This window comes from Mesoplodon bidens (assembly GCF_964165515.1).
Source record: "Mesoplodon bidens genome assembly, chromosome: 12".
Taxonomy (NCBI): domain Eukaryota; kingdom Metazoa; phylum Chordata; class Mammalia; order Artiodactyla; family Ziphiidae; genus Mesoplodon; species Mesoplodon bidens.
In genome coordinates, this window is record NC_138168.1 from 92,301,412 (window position 1) to 92,306,015 (window position 4,604).

Sequence of the window (4,604 nt, forward strand, 5' to 3'; positions counted from 1 at the left end):
GCAGGGTGGGAGCAACAGCAGCTGGAGGGTTTCCTGAAGCCCCATTCAGCCTCCGCCAGAGACCACAGGCTCCGCGGGCTTCCTGACAGGCTTCAAGTGCCAAGATCAAAGGTGGGGAATGTCTTGAAACTAGGAGAAGTTGGGGCTCCATCCCTGGTTTCCCAACCCCTCTGTCCAGAGTCCCTGTGATCTGTTCCCTGAGTGGAGTTTGCACAACTTTTCTCCAGCCCAGCTGACACAAAGAAGCCGAGGGGCTGGGAGGCTCTGCCACTTAGTTAATCATCATAAATGGACAGCAGACCATTCCACGTGCTTTCGTGTATTACCTCACTTAATCCTCACAACAGCCCTGTTTTTATTCACATTCCACAGTTGAGAAGACTGGGCAGTTACAAAGCCCCCCAAGGCCATGGTGAGTATATTGGTCCCTGGGAATTAGACACAGGCAGTGTGGCTCCACAGGGCTTGCTCTTAACCTCCAGGCTATACTGCCTCCCTTAAGCCAAAACACTAGGTTACGGATATCTACTCTGTGTCCAGCTGTCCATCCATCCACCCGACCATCCATCTGCCCACCCATCCAGTCAGCTGTCCACCTGTCCACACATTCATCCACCCATCCATCCATCCATCTGTATATCCATCCTTCCTACCATCCATCCATCCCACCATCCATCCCTCCATTCAAACATCCATCCCCCTGTCCATTTATCCATCCCTTAATCCATCTTTCTGTTTGCCGTCCATCCATCCACCCATCCAACCACCCATTCATCCATTCATCCATCCATCTGTCCGTCTCTCCGTCCATCCAACCATCTATATATGTATCTATCACTAACAAGTCTTATAGGATACTGGTTAGGCAGGAGTCCAAACAAGATGACAAAGGGAGGAAAAGGAGATGACATGCCTATTGTCTGTATTATCACATGTATTAGTCTACACACATGGAGAAAACACGAAACAGAGGCTGAGGTCTGGTGAGCATTCCTCTGCGGCGCAGGAGGAAAGCTTCCCCAGGTGTCTTCCCTATTGAACCCCCTCTAGGCCCATCCTCACCCTCTCTCTACCTGTTGTCTCTGCACTTCACACCATCCTTACACTCCCCCAGGAAAGCCTTTCTTCTCATCCCCCAAGCTTCACCTTAGTTCTGGACAACACTGCATTTTTGCCAAAGCATAAACTTCATTTATGGAAGGAAACTAATTAGACATTTGGTCATCAATTACCAGGACCAGAGTGACCTAAGGGGCCGACTACATTGATTGGTGAAATTATAACAAAACACATCTAATTTTCCACAATCTTGGCATCATATTCTATGACAAGTGAAACTCACATTCTCGGGACAAGCTCTGTTGTAAATATAACGATGAACTATGAGCTATTTCTCAGTCTTGTTACCACCAGCGTAAATTCAAATGTCAGCACACAAGCGATTGCCAGGAGACAGTGTGAGTGCCAGCTCATAATGGAGTCTTTGTGTTTCCATCTGGTGCAAAAGAGAGGAAACAGCTTTGATCAATAGATAATATGCACAGTTGTTGGGGGCTTTCAATCCAGCCAATAAACACAATCTTAAAATTGAGTTCTGTAAAGCTACGCTCACCTTTCATTTCTTTGTACTGGCCTTGATCGACCTTAAGCTTCTGTAATGTTGCTACCTATGGGACAAAGTTGAAGGACAAAAATTAGAATGAAAGAAATGAAAAGTAATCTTGCTTTTCCTTCTGATTTTAAAACAAGGTCACTATTTATCACATCCATATTATATATTACACATCTCAAGATCCTCATTCTCCTGTTAGGTGAATGCTTGATTAGCTGTGCTTTTCTGAACAACAACCGCTCATGTTGATTAAGTGCAGAGATGGCAGCTAATGCTGCTCACTGGTACCCATGAGACCCCCCAGCACTCAAATCCCTTTCCTCTGGCCACTGGTTCTGGCATCCTGGGCCCAGAACGAGGATAATGCAAACCCAGAGGACTCACAGCTGATGCCCAGTGGACGTGTAGAAGGAGCAGAAACTGACACCTTGGGGTTGCTGGATTCTGTGGCTTCTTGCAGCCTCCCTAATAAAAGTGCCCACTGGGCACCGGACTCTGTTCTAAAACCTTTAGCTGCAGCCACTCATTTTGTGCTCAGAGCAGCCCTCTGAGATGGACTCTGCTCATGCCTAGTACAGAGCCTGAGGCACAGAGTAGAAAGGTTTATGGCACCCTTACACCCCAGTGCTTTAATAAATCAAGTCATTTTATACAACTCAGATTCTGTTCTTAAGGCCTTAAATATTCAGTTTTATGTGCACAACGGTGGATGACAACAGCAAGATGATTTCTACTGCTTCTTGAGAGTGAGGGACATCAAGACGGAATAAAGGATGCAGACCACCCCCCTGGCCAATCGGGAGTGCTCCATGACACTCGCCCCAGAGCAGTCGAGAATGGGACTAGAAACCAGCTTCCAAGCGGGTAGAGCTGCGTCAACCTCATTGGGCTGGTTTCAGCCATGAGCTGCTGAGCCCCGAGCCACACCTCCCCTGCCACCCCAGGACCTTCAGCTCGGTGCTGTCGAAAGGGGTTCAAACCCTGGGGTTTCCACAAGGAACTGCAACGGAAGAGAGTGAGGGCTTGCTTCCGGAGCTCCACCCACCCCCAGCTCACCAGAGCTGCCCTGCTCCCGGATTTATACATTGGATTTCCATTCTAACCTTATTTGAAGAAAGAGTTCCATGCCTTGAAAAAACGTTGAAACCCACTAGTATAAAATAAGCCTGCACTCAGCACTATTTACAATAGCCAAGACATGGAAACAACCTAAATGCCCACCGACAGATGAGTGGATAAAGAAGATGTGGTACGTACATGCAGTGAAGTATTACTCAGCCATAAAAAGAATGAAATTACGCCATTTGCAGCAACATGGAGGGACCTAGAGATTATCATACTAAGCGAAGTAAGTCAGAAAGAGAAAGCCAAATACCACGTGATATCACTTGTATGTGGAATCTAAAATACTACACAAATAAACATATCTAAGAAACAAAAACAGACTCACAGACAGAGAAGAGACTTGTGGTTGCCAAGGGGGAGGGGATGAGGGAGGGTTGGATTGGGAGTTTGGGGTTAGCAGATGCAAACTATTACATATAGGATGGATAAACAACAAGGTCCTACTGTATAGCATAGGGAGCTCTATTCAATATCCAGTGATAAACCACAATGGAAAAGAATACAGAAAAGAATACATATACGTATAGCTGAGTCACTTTGCTGTACAGCAGAAATTAAACACAACATGTAAATCAACTAGACTTCAAAAAATTTTTTAAAAAATAAGCCTGCACTCAGGAGGCACACAGAACAAGTCTGCAAGCCACCTTTGCACTTCCGAGTCCTGCAGCCTTGCTAGAGTTACCTTCCCCATTACTTTAGTGCCTCGGGCATAAAATGGAAATAATAGGATATGGGACTTCCCTGGCAGTCCAGTGGTTAGGAGTCCGCGCTTCCACGGCAGGGGGCACGGGTTCAATCCCTGGTCGGGGAACTAAGATCCGCAAGCCTCGCGGAGTGGCCAAAAAAAGAGAAAATATTAGGAAAATTGTGCCTACCTGGCAGGGCTGTGGAGCAGCTCCAACTGCACGTGGACTGTAAGGCTTGTGATGGACGCCAGGGTGTCCGCAGGGCCGGGAAGGACGGCCTTCCTGGAAGAGGCGGCATCTGAACTCAACCTGAAGGACGGAGAGGAAGTAGCTGACCTGGCCTCTCCACGTGGAGGGGAAGCACAGGGTGAGACCGCTCCTGTGTCACACTGATCAGCTGCTTGACATGGAAAGAATCTGCCTGCCGAGGCTCTTGCATTTTTTGTTACTCAGCTGCAGCCAGGGAGTAGAGAGGAGTGTATTGCTGCCAAAACAGATTTCTAAGATGATACGCTTTGAATCCTGGCAGAACTCCGGGTTGGATTTACGCTCCATCCCAGTGGATCTCTAATTCTACGTTAGTTACCTCCAATGTAGCCATCTTCAGAGAAATTCACCGGCCCGTGACATTTGACTTAATCATAAAATCAGTCTCCGGGAGGAAAATCTCATCCTCCAGGCTCTGCCCTCCAGGCTCCAAATCACGCGGTAGCAGCCGGGACAGAAATCAAGACTGAAAAGTACTCCTTGGCCTCAATTAAGAGGCATAGTTTGTGCATGAAAACCCAGTCAAATTGAATGGAACTTTTCTATGGGAATTTTCACTGGGGTAGGACGGGGCTCTTCAAGGTAAGCGCGGATTCCAGGAGGGAAATGACGCTCAGGTGGGCGGGGGCTTCCTGACTGTCCTACCTCGGCCAGGTTTCTGCGCTTCCGGTGGGGGAGGGGGGCTGGAGGGGGGCTGGAGGGGGGGCTCCCGTCCTCCTCCTTTGTTCCTCCAGCCAGAGACCGAGGGCCCGAGGGTTGTGAGGACACAGGGAACATGCTTCTGAGTCCCCACCCGACGCAGGCCGGTGAGAAACGGGACACGTCCCTCGATGGGGGTCAAGCACCTGGACAAGCGCCTCGTGAAGCCACCGGGACGTCCTCCTCCAATCCGACTCTTCCATTCATTCATG

At 48.5% G+C, this 4,604-nt stretch overlaps 1 long non-coding RNA gene across 1 annotated transcript; it reads right to left on the reverse strand.

Annotated features, from left to right (window-relative positions):
- Positions 1-1,089: 1,089 nt before the first annotated feature.
- On the reverse strand, positions 1,090-4,044 carry LOC308626300. The gene is made up of 3 exons (XR_014017224.1): positions 3,616-4,044; positions 1,613-1,667; positions 1,090-1,495 (listed from the first exon to the last, which is right to left on the reverse strand). It is a non-coding gene; the product is annotated as an uncharacterized lncRNA (long non-coding RNA).
- Between the last annotated feature and the right edge of the window lie 560 nt (positions 4,045-4,604).